The 23,120-nt window shown below is 40.9% G+C and overlaps 1 long non-coding RNA gene across 1 annotated transcript in view; it reads left to right on the top strand.

Annotated features, from left to right (window-relative positions):
• LOC118015712 overlaps window positions 1-23,120 on the top strand; it is a 156,241-nt gene that overhangs the window by 26,567 nt on the left and 106,554 nt on the right. The gene's annotated exons all lie outside the window — the stretch shown is intronic.

Here is a 23,120-nt window from a genome sequence, read left to right as displayed (position 1 = left end):
GCACTTCCCACAGTTACAAGAGGCCACCTGTAGCTCTTTGCCATATGGGCTTTTCCAACATGGCTGCCGACTTTACTAATTCAGCAAGGAGAGGCTCTAGAGCAAGTCTGCTAACAAGATGAAGCCTTACGTAACCTAATGTAATCGTGGGAGTGACATCCCATCACCTTTGCCATATTTTATTGGCTAAAAGCAAGTCATACTCATATTCAAAGGGAGTGGATCACACAAAGACATGCCCCCCCCCCACCCAGTAGATGGGGATCATGGGGACCACTTTCCAGTCTGTCCACCACCACAAGGAAAGGGCCTAATTTTTCATGGTAACAAGAAGCCTAAGCACACACAGATAGGGGATGAGGGAGCATTCCCATGTTGCCATCAATACCCCAGGCTCTTTACTTCTTACTGTTTTATCATCTTTCATCTTTTTGGTCATAAGATAGGTGCTGCTTCTCTAAGTTTCACCTTCTCATTCAAAGAAGGAAGAGTGAGAAAGGGCAAAAGACACATGCCAGCTAAGTGTGACTCCTTTTATCAATAAGACAATAGTTTTTCAGAAACCCACCCATACACATGTCTACTGCCTCCCACTGACCTGAATCTGATCTGAATCACCTGGCTGCTTCGACAGCACAGGGCACTGGAAAATATATATATATTTTATTAAACAGTATCCAAGCGACCCCCACAAAATGAGCAATGTCTACTGCAAACGTCTTCAATATGCTGCACATGGGTCAAAGCTTCCGGTGACGGCTAGCTTGAATGGGGAAATCCTTTGCATGGTGCCTGGCGTGTGACTGCTTCTCAGTTAATGTTGCCTCTTCTCTCCCTTCTCTCTCTCTCTCTTTTTTTCTGTGTTGCCCCCCCGTCTGGGTTTGAATATTCCAAGTGCAGCAGCACCTCCAGAGTTAAACACCCTGCCGAGCAGACAAGTCTGCATTTGGAGCTAGGAGGAAAACTGATGAGGGAGGAATGTAATAGCCCCAGCTGGAACCCTGCCAGGGCACTAGCAACTGCAACACCCTTATTTGCTCCAGGGAGGAGCAGCTTGGAAACTTTTTATGAGATTCCAGAAGCAGCAAGGTCATCAGTTTTATGGCCATTCGGCCTCGTTTGTAAATACAGTCTTTGAATGAGAATGTTTGGGCTCCTTGACAAGAACAAGGCTGTTGTTAGCTCCTTTGGAAGAGGGGACATTAGATAAATAGAAGATATTTTTGTTCCACGTGACTGCAAGGCATTCCGAGTGACTCCGGACCCCCACCACACACCAGCACTGTACTACTGTACGCTCAGAGAGCTGGATTTCCAGCTTGCCTCACAGTAGAGCCCCTGTGTGTGTGTCTGAGGCAGGTAACCTGATTTGTCAGGTCACAGGCGAAGCAACATGTGTTTACTGTCACACTCATTTTCCAGGCGGCTGCCAGGGTCCGGAGGAAAGCTCCAGGTTGGGCCTGTTTGCGGGGATAAAGTCAAGGCTGAGGAGGAGGGCTGTGTCCTAGCCAGCGTCTGTACGTTCTTGTAAATGGGGACCAGCTCCTTCAGGGACACCTGGGCCTCTTTATCCAATTGCTCACTGGACCGTGCTTTTATTGCCGCTGAATATTTACTAGGCTGGGCCCAAGAAACATTGGGCCTCCACTGTCTGGCCAGCTGCCAGGGCCAGCTCTGATTGCAGTTGGCCACGGGGACAGGGTCACCCTATCTTTGGGTTTCTTTTCTTTGGGCCACAAGGCACAAAGGGAGAGCCCAGTCTGTGTGTGTGTCTGTTCTTGGGGGTTGAGGGAGAATATGGCAGAAAGTGGTAGAGAAGCAAGGAGACATTTTTCATAAATGGATGAAATTCTCCTTTATGGACACAACTCCTCGCCCCTGACATGCTTTTTTAATTTTTTAAAAAAATGTTAAATATTTATTTATTTGAGAGAGAGCGAGAGTGAGAGAGAGAGTGTGTAGGGTGAGGGGCAGAAGAAGCAGACTCCCGGTTAAGCAGGGAGCCCGAAGCAGGGCTCAGTCTCAGGACTCTGGGATCATGACCTGAGCCCAAGGCATATGCTTAACCGACTGACCCACCCAGGAACCTCCCTAACATGCTTTTAATGAACATTTGCTGTGTAAAGAAATGAGTGATTTTATTCATTTAACTGATATTTACTGAATGCCAATTGTTTGCCAGGGGCCTAAAATCTGATGACACAATTCAAAATCTGACAGGCAAGATTTGAGTTCTCCTGGAATTTGAATTATGGTGAGGGATAAAGAGAGCAATAAATAAATGAGTGAGGTAATTATAGAGAGTGATAAAGGCCATGTGAAGACTAGAAGGCAGAGGGACAAGGGAGGGGGGCTGGGGATGGAGAGTTACTTTAGATAGGGGGCCTTCCTTTCCAAGGAGGTGATATCTGAGCTAGGACCTGAATGCTGAGAATGCACTAGTCATGAAATATCTGGGAATGTGCATTCTTGGTGAGGCAGAACACATCTCTGGAAGGTGGAGGACAGACTGAAGATACAAAAGAAAGGGAACTATGGTTCAGGCACCTCAGCTGAGGAGGGGGCTCATCTTTCTTCCAGAACCTGGGCAAAGATGAGGAAGTAAAAAAAAGTTTAAGGAGTAGGAGTAAGAGATTGTGTTGAAAACAAGGCATTTAATGGCAAGTCTGTCTGTATTCAGAATAGGTGGCTATCCATGCTTGCACTGTGACCCTTGGTGATCCATGCTTAAGGCAAGCAAGTTAAAGTGTTGTTCTCTGAAGACTTTGGATGGCCCTAGACAAATGGCTTTCCTCTTGAGGAATTTAGGGGATCCCTCAGCATGATGGTAGCTCGCTGCTTAATTATGACAAAGGGAAGACTGCTAGTTAGTTCCAGACTCACTATGGTACACAGAGCTCCCAAGTAGCTATTGATCACCTTTGTAAATATGGAAGTTAATTAAGCTTCACTAAACGTATGAACAATGCTTGCACCATATGCACATGAATGATATTTCTGCTTATTAAATTCCTGGGCTATGAAAGTTTTGCTTAGGGTTTATCAGAATTGGGGGGTCCTTGGGAGCTAGGGAGGTCATTTAGCTTTGAGTGTCATAGAGCCTGAAAGCTTTCAAAGTTGGGTTTTTTACATTATCTAGAAATGCACACATAGGATTAAAAGAGGAAGGTGTTCAGTATACATCTTTACACATATGTTCCAATACTGAACCACTGTACCTGTATACTATGAATTAATATATGAATCCTATAATTAACCTTGGGAGAACATAGTGATATCATATTTTACTTTAATTTTTATTTATTTTTTAACTAAGCTCTAGGGGCTTGAACATGGGGCTTGAACTCACAACTCCAAGAGCAAGAGTCGTATGCTCCACTGACTGAGGATTAAAAGTCTAACTTTGTTAAATATAAACATTTTATGCATAGGATAATTTTTTAAAAACTATTTTGGCATTTCTTTTTAAAAATTTACTATGAGCCTCAAGACATGGAAAGGGTCTGGATACCCGAATCATCTGGATGGGAGTTTGCATGTTCCCAAAAGCATCATTACGCATTTGCAGCAGTTACTTGGAGGATTCCCACTTATTACTCATTCTTCTTGCATATGAATTTTACCAGTTTATCACTCAGAAGAAGTTCTTATATCTGAGGTCATGGAAAACCCTCATGTTGGACAGAGCTAATGGTATGGACATTATCAGCCTACTCAGGAGAGAACATTGGGCCCCCCTCAGCGTTCTTTGGAGCATGTTTGACGTGTTAAGAGAAGTTGTAGGTAATGAAGACATGGAATTAAAACTGCATTCAAGTGTAGAAAATGAGAAGTCTAGGAGGATCAGAGAGGTGGTAGATGGAAGAATATTGCATGCCAAGAGAAGCCTTGACTTTTTCCTGAAACTCAGTGCTAGCTTTATGCTGAATGCCTTTTGTAAAGATTGCCAAATGGACTTTTGCAGCCTTCCCCATCATTATACCAGTCAGCTAAAATCCTATCCATTTGGGGGCATCTGGATGGCTCAGTCGGTTAAGTGTCTGCCTTTGGCTCAGGTCATGATCCCGGGGTCCTGGGATGGAGCCCCTCATGGAGCCCCACATCAGGTTCCCCGCTGAGTGGGGAGCCTTCTTCTCCCTCTCTCCGCCCCCCGCTCGTGCTCTCTCTTTCTCTTTCTCTCTCTCTCTCAAATAAATAAATAAATAAATAAAATCTTTAAAGAAAATCCTATCCATTCATCAAGGTCCATCTCAATGCTCCATTGAGAGCTGTGAAGCTCTCCTTGAATGTCCAGTTGGAAGTAATCACTCCTTTCCCCATGTTCTCATGTTGCACTTAATTCATTCTCTTTCATCTATCATCTATCTATCTATCTATCTATATCTATCTATCTATCTATCTATCTATCTATCTATCTATCTATCATCATCATCATCATCATCTATCCTGTGCTTTGATCTCTGCTGGGCACTAATATTTGTTCAGTGCTTTATGGATCACAAAGTGACATTCATGTGCATTTACTCATCTAATTCTTTGCCACTCTATGCTATCAAGAACAGAAACACAGAGGCCAGAGACATGAGGACATTAGTAGATTAGCTTCATAAATTGTGACTACAAGTCAGATAAAATCTTATGAGATCTCTAAAATTCAGTAGCTGAAGAATGCAGCATTCTTTTTTTTTTTTTAAGATTTTATTTATTTGACAGAGAGAGACACAGTGAGAGAGGGAACACAAGCAGGGGGAGTGGGAGAGGGAGAAGCAGGCTTCCCGCTGAGCAGGAAGCCTGATGCGGGGCTTGATCCCAGGACCCTGGGACCATGACCTGAGCTGAAGGCAGATGCTTAACAACTGAGCCACCCAGGTGCCCCAGAATGCAACATTCTGTTAAGAGTTAGAAAAGACATTCACATAACTTTAGATTCTATTACATTCAAAAGTCTATAACATTCAGTGGAAGAGACATGCAGAGATCTTAAGAGCCAAAGAAAATGCATAGTCTAATCAAGAGGCCAGGCTGAGTTGAGTTGCAGACATTTGTGAGTAGACGTTTATGAGGTAGAATTACCATGTGCATATAACTTGAGTCCCAGGATGTGACCATGCCCCACTTTGAAGTTACAGAATCATTGACATAACCTTTAAAAACAGAGTTCAGGATGTCACATCAAGGTTACCAAAATCTCTGATCACTAGTAATCCCAGGAATGCTGAGATAGCAACTCCCCCTACTTCTTGAGATGATTTAATAGTTTTCTTAGTTTTTGTAAAGTGCACCACCCAGGAAGCCTGAATTTCCAGATCATATTTCCAGCCAAATAGCTCTGTGTAAGGTAATTTCAGTTAGCAGGGATGATTGTCTTTTTTACTGGGTAAGCATATTACATTTCCTGGAAGTTTTAGATTACATATATACATGTCTAAAATAATCAAAACCATAGTATAAATATTTTTGTATTAAAGAGTCAGGCCATATTTCATAATTCTATATGCTTGCAATGTTTAAGAAAATTTAGCCTATTTAAATGATACTCATAATTCTAATTTAAAATGTATAACTAACAAATTATTGAGACTCACAACTTTAAGTAGAAATTCATGTCATTCACATTTAGAAGCAGACTTTATTAGATTAAATGTTTGGGAACATTTGTTGATCAGACAATTGATGTGCTTAAAAATGAAAATTGAATTTATAAATGCAATTTAAACTATTTGAAAAGATTCAGTGACTTGTGTTTGCAATCTTAACCAAACATTGGACAAAGGCTCTTTAAAAGTGACTAAAAAAAGGCACCTCTTCCTGCCCCCAGGCCCTGTTCCTGTGCTTTAATAAAACCACCTTTAAGAAATGACTAAAAAAAGTAGGAGAAAACTTGCTCCACTTCTAAATAGAAAAATCAGATTTGTAAGTGGAATGTAAAACCAAGAAGAAAACACATGTATAACTTTAATAAATGAATTGACTTAAAAATCCAAGATAACTTTCTCAATAGCCTTTTCACTACACAGAACTCACTCTCAGGGCCTCAAAATAACTTAGATTCATAGAGGTGACCTGTCTGGGGTCACCGGGCTAATAAATGGCACACTCACAATTTGGACCCAGGGTCTAGACCTTACATCTTTTGGTCAAACTCTGCTTCCCTTGTTGACTCCATTTCAGTACCCCTTTTATAACATCTGTACTATTTTGCCTTGGATTTAGGTTATTTATCTGTGTCTTATTTTGACTACTTCCCTCTCCCCAGCTGCCAACACAGGGTCGGGCATGGGGTGGAGGTCAGGGGAAATTCAATAAGTGTGTCAGAGTCAAATGATTGTAGGCCACAAATGGCCTCTGAGAAATGGTGGCTGACATGGGGGATCCAAATAGAATGTTATCTCTCTGTGACACTGTTTAACTTTCAGGGGGTCTAACTCTATAGCCTTGGATTCCAGAGCTCTAAGCTCTGATGAAGTGGATATAATTAGCCATATGCTGTCTGCCTTATTTTAAGATATAATTCCATGGATATCCTTCAGTGTCTTCCCCCTGCTCAGGATAGAGACCAATCCTATGTATTTGAGAGAGAGTGAGTGAGAGAGAGAGAGAGAGCACAAGAGGAGGGAGGGGCAGAGGGAGAAGCAGACTCCCCACTGATCAGGGCTTGGTCCTGGGACTCCGGGATCATGACCTGAGCTGAGGACAGACGCTTTACTGACTGAGACCCCCCAGCGCATCTTGAGACCAATCCGTTCTATGCTTCATGAGGCTGGTACCGTCAGCCCCCTGCCCTCTCTGGACTCTTGATCCACTTGCTCTGAGTACATGACCAGTTCCCTGAACAAACCAACGTATTCTCCAGATGAAGTCAGTTCTCTACCTTGGGCACTCTTATAACTCTCCGAACCTTTCCTTCACAGCTCTTTGCTAGAGGTTGTAATTATAACGTTTTACTTGTAGTTATTTATTTAATGTCATCCTCCTAGGGAAGGCCTTTAGCTCTGTGCACTTTGCCTGTTTTTCTCACCATTATCCTTGATGCATAGTAAGGACTTAATAATTGTAGACTTTTATGATATTAGCATTTAATGAATGTCTGTTGTTGGGATGCATGAAAGGATGAATGAATGAATGTGAGAGGATCGAGGTTATGGTGATCTTTTAGACTGGCCTGATCTCCATTCAGCCAGGAAGGATTTGAGATGAAATCTTATCAGACAGATAGGGGACATGATGTCTGAGATTCCTTCCAGGCCAGTGAGTCTTTTGCTCCAGGAAGGCTATTTGTCACTTTGCTTTAGCCATTGCTTTTATCATTCTCATTGAGAACTCTGTGTGTGTGTGTGTGTGTGTGTGTGTCTGTGTATGAGAAAGACAGACAGAGAGATAGAGAGACAGAGTGAGGGAAAGAGGGAGAGACAGAGAGTGGAAGAGACAGACAGAAGGAGAGAGAAACAGAGACAGAAAGAGATTGTGCTGGCATGCAAAGTGATGGGAATGACCCAGGGAGGCCCCTGGAAACGACCTTCGTCTCTCTTCTTGCCTCATTCAAGCAAGTGAGATCTCATTTGGCAGGGAGTAGGCAAGCCACAAAATGTCAGGCCCCTGAACATCAATGAGTTTTGCATTTCCAAATGATGGGTTTATGATTAAACTCCAATAACTCAAACGCACCATCCGTGAAGAAAGCCAGTTGCAACTGGTAGCGCTTTTTCTGTTTAATCCCTTCCCCCCCTTTATTTTTTCAAGTTGTGCCTCAAAATCCCTCAAAGCACAGCCACGAGTTGGGGGTTTGATTAAATTTTCTGATGACATGGAGACGCTTCCTGATGATGGTGAACCCATCCTGAAAATTGTAGGAAAAGACACCAAAGAGCCTGAGGCTGGAAAGGCAGACAGATTCTCTACAAACAAGCTGTACTATCCTTGCTTTCTTCCTCAGGGAGACTGGAGTAACACTGACCTCTAGCTGAATGGAGAGAGTGAGTTCTGCTGGTGCCTTCTACTCTGGTTGGATGTGGGCTGATCTGAAATTAGAAGAGAGTATTGGGAAACCTTCTCTTCCCCCAAAATGTTTCCTATATCTCTCCTGGCTTCTCTTCCCCTTCTCAAGTAATAAAATCAACCATTTATTTAGTATTCACCACGTGCCAGGTATTAGGAGTTCCTATATTAGCTCTAATTATTCCCAACCACTCTGTGACTTGGGGGTTATTGCACCCATTTTCCTGGCAGGAAAACTGAGGCTCCAAGAGTTTTGTAACTTGCCCAGCACGTACTACTGTGAGGTGGCTGAGCCAGGATTCTCAATTGGTTTTGTCAACTCCAAAGCCTGTCTTCCTTCCCCTAACTCTGAGTCTGGCAGAAACCTCAGGGAAAGTTTGGGTGTCTGGTCCTCTTCCCTCCTTCACAGGGGCCTGCTCTTTGGAAAAGGTCTCTCAATCACTGTGCTTATTTGTTCTGCTTCTACCTTACTAATTCCTGTTTATATTCAGAAGCCAGGCTGAGTCTCCTTCCAGATACGTCAGTTCCTGTAAAGGCAACCAGCTGTCTCCTAAGCCCTTCACTTTCTTGGTGATAACATCTTCATTCTTGCAGACTGAGAGCTCTGTTTTAAGCCATCAGGGTGACCAGTTAGTAGTGAATCAATGCAGCTACCCAATAATGACCTAGAATGGAATTTGAAAACCCACTGGGGGTTGAAATGTCCAAGAAAGTGTAATTCGGTTTTCTGTTTATCTTTCTCTGTGTGTTTTTAGGATGTTCTAGCTGAGATTTTTCAGGGTGATGAATGGGTTTCAAGCTAACCCGATTAAGATGGGATTGGGGGTAGTGGGATGTAGGAAAACCGTTTCATTCCCGCTTTGATGAAGTGATTGAGCTGAGCGTGTGGGCGGTGAAATGGGTGCAATAATAAAAGGAGGATTCTGGGGGAAAAAGGCAATAAAATTCTTAGTTCTTTTAAAAATACATGAGCTGATAGAAGGACTGTTATTACTTCTGTAATGGGGGTGTTATCACTTTCCCCAGTGGGGATTCTTCTAGCTTATATCCATGCTGTCCCACTGACATGGCTAAGACTCTTCTGTGGCTTGCAAGCTGGAAGATGTTATGCTAATGGCCTTTTTCTGTCTTGCTTCATTCGGATGGAAGCTTGCATAGGGTGCTTTGACATGTTCCTATTAAGGTGCAGTGTTTACCTGACATCAAGTATCTTATTTTTTCACTTAATACGCTCATAGCTACCCAACTAATTAAAAATAATCATATGTTGTTCTTTTAGACATTTCCATGGATAAACTATATTTCTTTGTTTAAAAAGTGTGATTACAACATGCAGACTACATTTTTTTATTTCTTAATATTGCCATCGATTCAAAGCTGCAAATGCTTCCTTTCCGTTCACCTTTTACTGCCCCACCTTCATTGCATACACACTCTTCTGTTGCTAGATTCTGTTCCATTCCATTGTATGAGTGCGCCATAGTTTAGTTCATGAATCTCTCGTTGGGCATTTTGTTTTTTTATGACATTTTGATCTTATACACATTCCTGTGATAAACTTGCTTGTAGGTATATAGGCTTACTTCTTAGAATACATATTCGGAAGCCAGGCCAGGAGTGACAGTTCCACTTCTGAAAATACATGCTTCAATTCCTCTTCTGAAAAGTTATACTAACTTACATTTTATCCATGACTGTGCATTTCCCCAAGGCTTTAGCCCATACAGAGTGATTTCTCAATCTACTAAGAAGTAGTGTGAAAAAAAAACCTGACAAAGTTGGAGACTTCAATTTAATAAACACTCATGGACAGTAATATGAGTGAGGCATTCTGCAAGCTGGCAAGAATACAGATACTACGAAGACTAGCCATTGTCTGTGGGAACCCTACTGTATGTTGGGGGATTGACATGAAAGAGCAGAGTGTGTGTGGAGAAATGCTAGCAGACTGGGGTGACTGGAGCGAAGCATATGATGGGAGATGAGACAGAGAAAGGATTAAGAGTGGGGCTCTTGAATTTCTCTCAAAGGGGTTGGGCTCTTCTGTTGGCTGTCGATAGACATGCAGGCTTTTGAGAAGGGGAATGTTATGGGTAGATTTGATTTTTTTGAAAATCATTCTGGTTCTCTCTCCTTTTAGCCCCTCTCCCTTTAATCAACCTTGTGTCCCTGCTTCCTTTAGGAAGCAAGAAGGGAGAGTTGAGACAGTACATGGTTGTTTGTGTCTGCATACATTATTTACTTCTTAAAATTAAAAGTTATAGGTAGAGAGGGATTTTCTTGTTGTGTTGGTATTCATATAGAAACCTGAGGGAGCTTAAGGATAAAACAGAGGGCCAGCCAGAAGTGTTGTTGACCTCATCATGCAAACTTAATTGCATATTCCATTTTTTTTTTTTTCCCTGTTCTGGACTGAAAAAAAAAAAAGGTGACTGATTCTGGAAAAAAAATTTCCTAATTTAGATTTTTTTAAAATAAAAACACATTTTTCTATTTACATTTTAAATTCATCCATTTAAAATATTAAATGAATAATAATAGTCTGACTTTGTTTTGGGAAATGAAATATTATGCATTGCATTCTGGTTAAAGATAAATCAACTGTCCGTTGAGTTCTGCAAAGGATGTTATATTTGAAAATTTAACAAGTTAAAGATATGGGTATTCATGAAGAAAGAGCAAATGAAGGGAAGGAAAGAAGGGGAAGAAGTGATAGGAGAAAGAAGGGAAATTGAAAGCTTGAGCACGGTTTTTCAAGTCCTTTTCTGAAGCAAAGGCTCCTTTGAACATATTTTTCACCTTTCTGCATGAACTGTTAGAAACAAAATGAAAATTATAGCAATCCTATAATTATCTTAAATTCTGGTGTCTGTATTGTATTGCATTCTTTGGCATCATGTAGAAGGAAACTCAAGGAGTCTTAAAACTTTGACCTCCTACGTCACATGTGATCAGAGCTGGTCCCTCTAAAACCTGGAGCCTCACTCTTATCTTTCAGCTCACAGGCAGTTCTCTGCCTGGACCCTGGAGGGAAGGTGGCAGAAAATAACAGATACGGAAGCTTTCTGGAAGGTAAAAAGAAAATTCCTTATAAACACAAACCTTTTAAAAAATGATTGTTCTCTTTTCGGTTGCTTTACCATAACAAATTGAGACACACACACAAGATCCAGGGACCCAGTAATCTGTTGTCAGGACAGAAATCTCCCAGGGACATATCATATCTCTTTCACATTGTCACCAATCCAGAATGAATTCCAGAGTAGTATGTATCGCACCAGTGTTGCTCTGCAGTTGACAACTGGTTTTCTTTAAATATCTCTGTTTCCAATTCTTCTAGAGCTACAGACTATACTTTTTTTGTTTCACATGTGTGCATTTCCTCCCTTAATAACTGAAACTGAGTATATCCATGACCCTTCTGGTACATATAGCTTTTACTAATTGGTCTTACAGTGTCTTACACATTGACCAGGTGTTTTATTGACTTTTTTGTTTAAAAATGAATACTAATAAAAACAGGAGTGACATAGTCATTGTATTCAAGAATTTCTGAAGTAGTCAGCATTTTGTTTGGTCAATGGTCTCTAATCTGCTAGCATGTATCTCCTATTTAAAGGAATAGAAGGGCCATTTTTTACATTTTGTGGTTTTATAACTAAATTGTTTACAAAGATTTTCAGTATAACTTCATTATGGAGCTTAAAGATTATATCCATATGATCTTTTTCTCCTGCATTAGACATTTGAATCCCTATACCCTCACTCCTTAAAAATGTTCAATAGGGGCTCCTGAGTGGCTCAGTTGGTTAAGTGTCCAACTCCTGATTTCGGCTCAGGTCATGATCTCAGTGTTGTGAGATGGAGCCCCACATCGGGCTCTGCACTCAGTGGAGTCTGCTTGAGATTTTGTCTCTCCCTCTCCTTCTCCCTTTGACCTTCCCCCCAGAATTCTCCCTTTCTCTCTCTCTCTCAAATAAATAAATAAATCTTAAAAAAATGTTCAGTAAGTTTTCCCAAAGAGATCTACCTCTCCCCTGCATTTTTTTAAATTTTATTTTATTATGTTATGTTAATCACCATACATTACATAATTAGTTTTGATGTAGTGTTCCATGATTCATTGTTTGTGTATAACACCCAGGGCTCCATGCAGTATGTGCCCTCCTTAATACCCATCACCAGGCTAACCCATCCCGCACCCCCCTCCCCTCTAGAACCCTCAGTTTGTTTCTCAGAGTACATAGTCCCTCTCATGGTTCATCTCCCCCTCCGATTCCACCCCTTAATTTTTCCCTTCCTACTATCTTTTTTTTTTTTTTTAAACATATAATGTATTGTTTCAGAGGTACGGGTCTCCCCTGCATCTTTATCTCCCATACTGTGAAGCTGTTGTTTTCTATGTGCAGCTGGAAACTCCCCAGCTTTCTTTAAATCTTGCTGGCTTTGGATAGGCCCATGATGTTCTATTTGAGGCTAATATAGTAAGGGAACGAATGTTAGATTATACAGGGCCATTGGCTCAGCCTCCAATGGAGTGATCATAGGTCTTGGTTGAGATGAAGGGAATTGATGATCCTGTCCTGGCTGGAATTATTGATGGAGGACTTAAGTTGCCCAAGCTGACCCTTTGGCCTTCAAATCTGGTGTAACATAGAAAACCACTCCCAGAGCCATCGTTCTTCATGGCAGTGTCAGGAGCCTTCTGTTTGAACATCTGACTTGTTTGGAGCCCTACGAGAGAGACAAGGCGTACTCTGAGAGACTTGATGTTTACCATGAGCAGGAAAGAAGATTGATGGAAAGTCCCAGCTTATCTAAAACACAGGGGCAAGGCCTTGAGATAACAATGTACTGTTTCAAAAGCATCTATGTCCAGAAAGAGGAATTTGCAAGGCGCCAAAGCATGGCCATTGTGGCATGAATAGGGTCTTCCTAACCACTGCCTAACCCTGGGGTGTCTATTTTGGAAAGTATAAAGATATTGCTGGGAAAGGAAATTATATAGTACTTGTGAGCCTAAAATCTTAACAACTGGTAATAGCAAAGGGAGATAGTCTTGGTTTGGGAGGAAATGAAGTAAAATACAAAGAGGGAGATTTACTTATGTATACACCCCCCTCCACACTTGCCAATAATAACCACCAACTTAGGGGTTACCATTCAAAATGCTTTCATATAGACTTAACAACAACCTTGATTTTATCATCCCCTTTCACAGATAAGGAAACTGAGGGCTAGAAAATTTAAATAACTTTCCTATGACCCAGAGCTGCATGTGCAAATACTCATACATACACAGATGAAAGTGATCTTGACTGAGTGGGATTGATAAACAACGTGTGTTAATGGAGAACCTCTCTCTCTCTACTTTACGGTTAAGAGCAAGAGGCCAGTTAGTAGACTGCTAGGTAAATAGCATAATTTCCCTCCAAAATACAATACTGATAATAGCAAACAGCCAATCCTGGTATTCTGTGAAAACAGCAAAGATTCATTTCTATATATTTTTCATCTTCACCCACTCCCTTGAAGAGTAACTGGTGGAGTTATTACTGGTGAAAAACAGTGCCAATGCTCTGTCAGATTTTCAGTTTATGAGAAACATTACTGTCATTTTTGCCAACTTTGACTTCCAGAGCACCACACTAGATTCATACTTTTTTGGAAAGACTTTCAACCGAAAATAGAAGAAACTCAAAACCGGTTTTACTTATTCCTCAGTTTACCCAGGGCACTCCAGTTCATTAAGGTTTCTCTGTATTGATTTGATACATTTCAAGGAACAGAAAGGACAGTGTGGCTGGGCAAAGTGAGTGCCAGGAGAATGGCAGATGAGGCAGGAGAGGAGTGATGACCAGATCATAGTGTGCTTTGTGAGACCTGCAAAGGATCTGGGGTTTTATTACAGTCCAAAGAGATTAGAGCCAGAGAGTGACATGAGCTGATGTATAATTTTAAGGGATAATCCTGGCTGCTTTTTGTAATTAATATTTGTATAGTTAATGCATTGGAAGGGGACAGAAGAGGCCATGGCATCTTAGACGTGGGTGGGTGACAATGGTGATGAAGAGAAGTGAATAGATTTTGGAAATATTTTAGAAGTAGGAATTATGGGATTTGGCAATGGATTGGATGTAGGATGGTGAGGGAAAAAGAAGAGTCAAGGATGACTCAGGTTTCTTGGCTTGAGCAACTAGATAGATAATGGTGACATTTGTTGAAATGGAGAAGACTGCCAGAGTAAAAGCCTGAAGGAGATAATCAAGTGTTCAATATGGATACATTTAGCAGATATCCAAGCACAGGCATGCAAGAAGCAGCTAGAGGAATGGATTAGAAGGTCAAAGGAGCTATCTGACATGGAGAGATAAATAGGAGTGTCGTTGGTATATGGATGGTCTTTGAAGTCTTGGGAATTAATAAAAACCCTTATTTTTAATTTAAAAAAATGTTTTATTTCTTAGAGAGGGAGAGAGTGGGAGAGGGGCAGAGGGAGAGAGAATCCTAGGCAGGCTCCACATCCAGCACAGAGCCCAATACAGGGCTCGATTTGAAGATCCTGAGATCATGACCTGAGCCAAATCAAGAGTTGGACACTTACTGACTGAGCCACCCGGGCATCCCCAAATAAAAACCCTTACGATTAAAATGTCAAGTGAGAAGAAAAAGACTCAGCCCTGTGCTTTGAGGACTCCAATATTACCAGTCTAGTGGAGGAGGGAGAACCAATAAAGGAAACTGAGAGGGAGCTATCAGAATGGAAACTAAAGGAAGAATATTTCAAAAAGGAGGGAGTGGTCAATTATATCAATTGGGATCAAGTAAGAGGAGGATTGCTTTGCAAGGTTAAATATACATTTACCAGGGAAAATAATCATATGCCATGAGTAGTCTCAAAATTAGAGATTGGTAAAGGTCTCAGGACATATATTGGGCAAATATTAAGAGTTTACTTTAGCTCTTAGAGTATAAAAGTTGTTTTAAATTACTTTTCAAAATAGCTAGGTTATTGATATGGTGGGGGCAGGACTCGAGGGAAAGTCAGAACTCCTTATCCAATTGAAATTGATATCTCCTAATGGACAACTCATACAGAACACAAATTTCTTAGTAGCAACATGTGTCATAATTAAGGAAGGGAGTGAATTCAGGGAACATTCTTTGCAAAACCTAGAGCAATGTGGACAGGGTAGAGTATATTGTCTTTATGGTCATAACAGAGCTGTTAGTCACTTTTTTCATCTTTGGTTAACAGACTCTTTGGAGAGCAGATACAACAGGGGGATCTTGAGAAAACCAAAGGTTGTATTCAGCTTTAAAGGCCAGATCTTGCTTTTGGGGTCCAGATTAGAGGCTAGGATTCTCTTTAGAACAAGAAAAGAAGAGTATCATCTTCTTAGTGATTGGTACCAAGATTTCCCTTCAGGCGAATTTGAAAATAAGCTGAGCAAACCTGCTTTGCCCAATTTAGACTGCCTTTGAGGTTGGAAAAAAAAAAAAAACCTGAAGACTAAAATAGAACAGGAGATTATATCCAAAGGAGATTCAGAGATCTTTGGCAATCGCTGCAGAGAATCAGAGGGACACATATGCATAGTTGGAGAGACAGAATAGGGCATAGCTCACAGAGAGCACTTGCACAGCACTGGAGTGGTAGAATGAGACTACATGCTGGGATTCTCCCTGTAGAGTAGCTTTATTTTGGAGGACCAAATAATTTCTCTGATTAGGTCCCAGACCTTTTCCCAGCATCGTTCAAGTCAAGAAAATAATGCATGTGGGAAGGAAAAGAATTGAGTTAAGAGCATGGGTGGTTTTATTTGTAGCACAGAGCATTGGAGTTTCTTTGAACTTCTGGTCAGTTCAGGGTGAAGTTAACATCTCCCTCAGGGGATAAGAGTATAAGTACCAAGCAGAACCCTCCCACTGGAACATAAGAACAATGAAAAAACGTAGCTTTTATGAGCATCCAAGATAGCTCTGTTTGGATTCTGGTGCCACCGTTTACATCAAGATATTCAACAATATTAAATTAATTCACTTGTTCAACAAGTATTTATTGAGTGTCTACCATGTGCCAGGCATTATGCTGGATGCTAGAGACACAGGTGAGAGTGAAGCAGAGAGGGTGACCTCATGGTGCTTACATACTGGAAGAAAACACAGAAAAGGAACAAGCAAACAGAAAACAATATAATTTCAGTTCGTGATAAGGGATGGGAAGAAAACAAAACAGAATGTTGTGAGAGCGAATGCCTTGTTGGGGGAGAATAACTGTGTGTGGAATGGATGGGATTTGACTGTGTGATCGAGGAAGACTTCTCTGAAAAGATGACATTTGTACTGAGATAAGAAGGAGGCAGCAGCCATATACAGATCTGGGGAGGGAACATACCCGGCTCATAAAGCTGCAACTGCAAAGACCTCAGTAAGTTTGAAGAAGGAAAAGAAAGTCCATGTGGCTGGAGCTTAGTGAGGGGGAGCAGAATGGTAGACAATACATTTGGAGAAATAGGCAGTGGATAGATTGATCAGGGGCTTGAGGACCAATGATGAGCATCTTGGATTTTGTTCCAAGTGCAATGGGAAGCCCTTGAAGGGTTTGAGCAAAGGAGTATTATGGTTTAGCTTAAAAGAACATAATGAGGAGAATGGACAGAGATACACAGAGCGTGGAAATGGAAATCTATTAGGAAGCTATCGCTGTAGAAATCCAGGCAAGAAAGAAGCTATGGTAGCTTGAGCTAAGGAGGAACTGGAATAGAGCATCTCAGCTGGGGAAGACTTATAGTCCAGACTTTTCAACACAGCATGCGTAAAGCCATGGGGTTCAGATGAAGGATAGCAGGGCTGGTCAGGGCCAGCAGAGGACTGGACAGATGGAGGTCTGTACCTCTCTGGCCTTCCTTCCAACCAGGGCTTGATCAACGTCTGAGGCATCCTGGACAGGCTGATAATGTTGCATTCCTTTAAAGAGAGTATCTTTACATTTTTGTTGACCATATAGAGATGAGAGAGAGCCTTGCCTTTTGGGTGATATAGGAGGTTACAATGTTTAGCTTTTCCGCTGTTACCAAAAGCAATTCAGCTCTGGCCCCACACTTACAAAGTGGCTTAGTCAAAGAAAACTCTATCTCACAGGCCCTACACAGTTTAGGAAATAGTTTACAACTTTAAACCCTTAATTTAAAGGAAGTACACCTTGTGGTGGGGGGTGGGGGAGGTCTCACTCCCATCTCATGTGGTTACCATACTTTTTCCAATAACACTCTATACTGCCAGAAAGAATTCTGGAAAACAGTTTTTGCATCTTGTTACATTTCTAGCATTCACAATCATCCTTTTAGATTCCCTTTATTCACCCAAGTGGAACACCCTTTAACTCAAATTTACCTTTAGCCATGGCACCCCCCACTCATCTCTCTTATATGTTGCAGTTGGGCCCAAGGTTGCATTTCATAAAAGGGTTCCAATGCCAAAAATCATTGGGAAACAATTAATCTAATCTAATCTAACCACACTTGACAGCTAAGAAAATTGAGGCTCAGAGACAGAGAGAGACTTCCTCAAGGTTGTACAGGGAGCTAGTGGCTAAGCCAGAGAACCTCCTTTGTCCTAGATATTCTTTCTGCCAATATACAGAAATTTGAATAAGCTCCTTTCAAAGCAAACAAGCAAACAAATATACCCCTGTTGGAGTATGGCCCAGATTTATTTGGGGACGATTGTAGGAATTTCATAGGTAACCACTTCCTCTTCTGAGGGAATAATTCCAAGCTCCTAGGCATAGGATACCTTATCACAGTATCCCATTGCTAAAGGAGGCAAGGTCCAGAGCAGGATTCCATAGTAAGGCCACTCCTTGCAAGTAGAAACAAAGAAAACACAAAGCTTGAGAGCTGGGTGCTACTTGCTCAAGGGAAAAATAAGACTATACTTTGTTCCCTGAAGGGACTAAGTTTGAATAGAGACTCACACACTGACTTGGACTTGGGGTTGTCCCAGGGACAGGGATAATCACTGGGGATTTGTTAACCGAGGGCCACAACTGGGTAGGGTTGCTGTATTTTCAGTGGTGCGCTGGTAAATGATTAACACTTGGCTCTGGGTAGGAAGGAGAAGCCTAGAGTTTAGTGTTCACCAATTGCATGCTGCATATTCCCCCACAATGGTCAATTTCAAGCTACCAAGTTTAATGTCACTGAATGCAAATGGGGAAAAGTTGTACACAATTGGCTCTTTGGAGCCTGTGCCACCAGCTCCAGCATGCCCCTGAGCACTTTCCTCACTTCCATCTCTGCTTCTGGCTACTATGGCTAACTACTGAGAACCGGGCAGCTGGAGCCATAGGTTCAGTTGTCACAGCCTCTTCTGCAGTCACGAGAAGGGTGGAGAGATGTGTCTTTCTCCTTACAAGTAGGCAGCTGCCTCTACTCTTTCTGGAGTGGGTCTGGGTGAACCCTCCTGAAAAATCTCCAGTGCATCCATCCATGCCTGGGGTTCTGCCATTTATAAATAATTTTTTCCTTTTCTTCCTGGAGTCCTCCAAGAAAGCAGGATTTCTTGGGTTGCGAGTGGTGAGTCTCTAGCACTTTGACATGAGCATATTTGCCAGAGTGGAGAGAGAGGTCCTGAACTTGAAGGGTGTAGAGAGGAACCAAAGCACTAAAAAGGTTATGGGAAGATTGCAGAGATGGTCTGGGGTCATCATTCTCATTCCTCACAGTCTGCTGATTTACCAACTGAGTAGGGGAGGACGCGACTTTGATTCTTCTTAACCTAAAGTCCTTAGGTAAAGCCCACAGTTAAAAGACTTTGTCCTAAGGGAAAGCACTTTTGATTGGCCTGGAAAAAGGAGGTTCTAGGACAGTTCTAAAAGATTCCATACTACCTTATATCAGAGTTCAAATAAATTCCAAATGACATTAAATGTAAAAGGAAAATCTTCAGATGTTTAGAAGAAAACATCCATATTAACCGGGGGAGAAAAGGATTTATTAAAAGTACTGTAAGTAACAGAGAAGAAGTAAATTTGACCACATTAAAATTAACTTACATTCCTCAAAGGCCCCATTAAAAAAAAGACAAACTTCTAATTGGGAGAAGATATTTGGGATGTAATAAACTATCAAAGGATTAATATAGAAAATAACCCCTGAAAAGCTATATGACAAGTGTGAACAAATAGTTAAAAAAAATGGGCAAATTACATGAACAAGAAATTCACAGAAGAGGAAACATAGATGGCCAACAGTCATACTCAGTCTTATTAGTATTCAATACTACATGCTATCCATTTTATTCCAACTAGATTGGCCAATATTAAAAAAATCAAACTACCAAGTGTTGCATAAAATGTGGAATAATGAGACATAGAAACTGTTGATTGGTGTAGAAATTGGTGCAACCGCTTTAGCAGAGAATCTGATGCTATCTTGAAAATTTGTAGATGAGCACACTTATAATACAGCAACTTCACTCTAAGTATATCCTCTAGAACAGGGGTTTTCAACCTTGATACTATTGACATTTGGGACTAGATGATTCTTTTTTGTGCAGAGCTGTACTGTGCATTTTAGGCTATTTATCAGCATTCTTAGTTGCTATCCACTAGCCAGTATCAGCTTTATGCCTCTACTTCCTCCACCCATTCCCCTGGTTGTGACAACAAAAAATGTATCCAAAATTGCCAAATGCCCCCTGAGAGGCAAACTTGTCCTTATTGAGAATTACTGCTCTAGAGAAATTGTTGTATGCTTGTAGCAGGAAACATGCAAAAAATGTTCATGATAGAATTATTCTCAACAACAATGAAAATCTGGAAATTCTTCAAGTATTAATCAATAGTAGAATGGATAAATAAATTGTGGTACATTCATACAATGGAATACTATACAGTAGTGAAGATGAGTGGACTATAATTTTGGAAATCTTTAAAATATAATACTTCTATTATTTTATTTTGCAAGTTCCTTCAAGTTTTGTCATTCTTTATGTCCCTTCCCTTCCATTCCATATATCACCCTAGTTAGTTTGGAAGCTCTTTAAAGGATGAGACTATGTCTCATTTCCTTGGTACCACCCATACCTTGTGTTTAGTGGACACTAGGGTTTCAGTAAACACTGGCTGGCTGGAAAGCACCCTTCTTCCATCTTTTGCACCATTCATATCCCAGATCAAGAATGAAGCAAACCATTTAGAGGTCATTGAATGGATTTGGACTATCTGTAAACTAAACCTGTTCTACATATTCAAAAGGACCAGGATCTAGTTTCTTTGGAGATTTGAGAAAAAGACAAGGGAAGCTGGAGAAGCCATGTGCAGGAATAAGGAGAAGAAAGGATGGGCTCAAAACTGAGCTGAGAGGTTGCGGTGTGAAGGTCTGTCTGGGGCTAATATTAAAGGGGGGGAAAGGTAATAGAAATGGCACCAGGCTGATTAAGTAAAATTTTCTCTCTGTTGACTTTGCCAATTCACATAATCTCTTCGAGCTGCCCTTCATCTGTTAACTCTGTCATATGAAGGGGGCAATTTCTTTGATTCTCTGATTCCGATTTGATTGACTGAAATTGAAGTTGTGAGCCAGAGAGCTAAAAAACCCGGAAGGATATTTTACAACCAAGCACTGCACGCCCTCCAGTGGTAGAAAACCAGTAACTCCGTGAAAATGGAGAACGGAATTTTTGCCTAAAATAGATTTTGTGAAGTATTATATAATGCTTTTCTTTTTGCTCTCAACTGGATACTTAGTATTCTCTACAGATTTTTAAAATGCTACAGTGCTGTGAATGAGTGTTATTGTAATGTTATCAATATCCAGAATGTCAGAGCTGAAATTAATCATAAAAATAGTGTATCCAAGTTTTCATTACACCCAAGAAAGGAAGTTCAAGAGGTAAAGGGACAGCTGTGCATTGTGGCCTCTATCTTTCGGCTCCCTGTTCAGTGTTCACACTTCTCTGCATCTTGGGTTCCCTATAGCAGTCGTTCTTGAACATTTGCCTTGGCCATGACCCAGTTTGGGGCATTATTGGGGATAATGATAACAATTTTCAGTTACTGAGTCTTGCTCTTTGCAGAGCACTATTCTAAGTGCTTCACGTCTATTTCTTATTAATTCTCACAGCAACCTCACGAGATCGTATAATTATCCTTATTTTGTAGATGAAGAAACTGAGGCTCAGAGGATATTAAGGGTGTTACTAAAAGAAGTAAATGATTTGTCTCTGCCCTCAAGCCATTTACAGCCTAGATGGAAAGACAAGCTTGCCTATCTTGGCTGGAAGGAAAGATACATCTATAAATGATCTGTGGCTAATTTGTCCAGCACACAGAGTTTTGGAGCTAGGGCACTAAGGCCTGAGACAGGACGTGGGTTTTCTAAGTGGATTTCTTTGTAATGTTGGTGGATGGGACTCGCATCAGCACTTTTAAGCTCAAGGGTGACCAATAGGCTTCATCTCACATAATTATTCCTATGGAGTAGCATCTGTATTGTGCTCTATCCATAATGGTCATACCTAGGCTCAGGAGGAAAATGCGTTTGAACAATTAGTGATCTCCACTATGGGTAAAGGATGGGGGCGGTTGGTGTGATGCTACATAATTGCCATAATTGCTCCAACTGAGCTAAATTCTCCAAAGCATGCACATTCGACAGTGCTGTCTGCAGGCACAGAAGCAAGGGCGTCTCTTGGGAGCTTCACAGAAATGCAGAAACTCAGGCTGCTTTCCAGACCTACTGAAGGAGAATCTTCATCGTAATTAAAGCCTGAAGGGATTTGTGTGCCCATTAATGTTAGAAAGGTGCTGCTATAAAGCTTATTTACAAATACATTTGCAAATGTGACATTTCAGAGGACAAGGCCTGCATTCTGCTGCATTGATTCCATGCTGTGATTTTTTTCTTTTCTCTCCTTTTAAAAATTTTATTTTCAAATGATCATACAGTAAAATTGATTTATTTTTGCTGTACAGTTCTATGAATTTTATATGAACCACCATCACAGTCAGGACTCAATACTATTCAGTCATCATAAAAAAACTTGCTCATGCTAGTTCTCTACAAGCCCTCTCTGCCCCCATCCTGAATCCCTAGTGACCACTGGTCTAATCTCTGTCACCATACAGATGGTCCCCAACTTATGATGCTTCGACTTGGTAGTTTTTTGACTTCATGATGGTGGGAAAGCAAGACATTAAGTAGAAACTGTACTTCAAATTTTGAATTTGGATCTTTTCCTGGAGTAGTGATAGGCAGTATGGTCTTCTCTGGTGAAACTAGGCAGGGCAATGAGCCTCAGCTTCCAGTCAGCCCCGTAATCAAGAGGGTAAACAATCAGTGCACTCACAACCATCCTGTACCCATCAACCATTCTGTTTTTCACTTTCAGTATGGTATCCAATAAGTTACCTGAGATATTCCACACTTTGTTATAAAATAGGCTTCATATTAGATGACTGTCTCCAACTGTAGGCTAATGTACATTGAGCACATTAAAGTTATGCTAGTTGAAGCTATGGTGTTTGGTAGGTTAGGTGCATTAAGTGCATTTTTGACCTATGATATCTTCAATTTACAAAGGGTTTATTGGGAAGTAACCCCATCCTAAGTTGAGGAAGATGTGTAGTTTGTCTTTTTGAGAAAGTTACATAAATGGAACCATACTATGTGTAACTTTTTTTTTTTTTTAAGATTTTATTTATTTATTTGAGAGAGAGAGAGTAAGCAGGGTGAGGAGCAGAGGGACAAGCAGACTCCATGCTGAGCACAGAGCCTTATATGGGGCTCAATCTCATGATCCTGAGATTATGACCTGAGTCAAAACCAAGAGTTGGATGATTAACCAACTGAGCCCCCCTGTGTGTAACTTTTGAGACTGGATTCTTTCACTCACCATGCCTTTACTAACTGTGTTTTAGTAGCTTTTTTCTTTCTTTGTTTCCCAGCTATATAGACAATATGAAATTCTGTGACTCCATAGAAAAAGATTTCTCATTATCAAGGTTAAGATTCTCAATTATTCTAGGAATATATAAATATATTAATGTCTGTGCTCTTTCAAGTGTGACACTGTGTACTGAGTTTACTTCCTAGACACTCAGCCTGATGGTCTTGAGT

The sequence above is a fragment of the Mirounga leonina genome, unplaced genomic scaffold (assembly GCF_011800145.1).
Source record: "Mirounga leonina isolate KUSES-001 unplaced genomic scaffold, KU_Mleo_1.0 Mir_166, whole genome shotgun sequence".
NCBI classification, from domain to species: Eukaryota; Metazoa; Chordata; class Mammalia; order Carnivora; family Phocidae; genus Mirounga; species Mirounga leonina.
The sequence above is the reverse complement of the archived record's forward strand: the minus strand, read 5'-3'. Positions and strand labels throughout refer to the sequence as shown.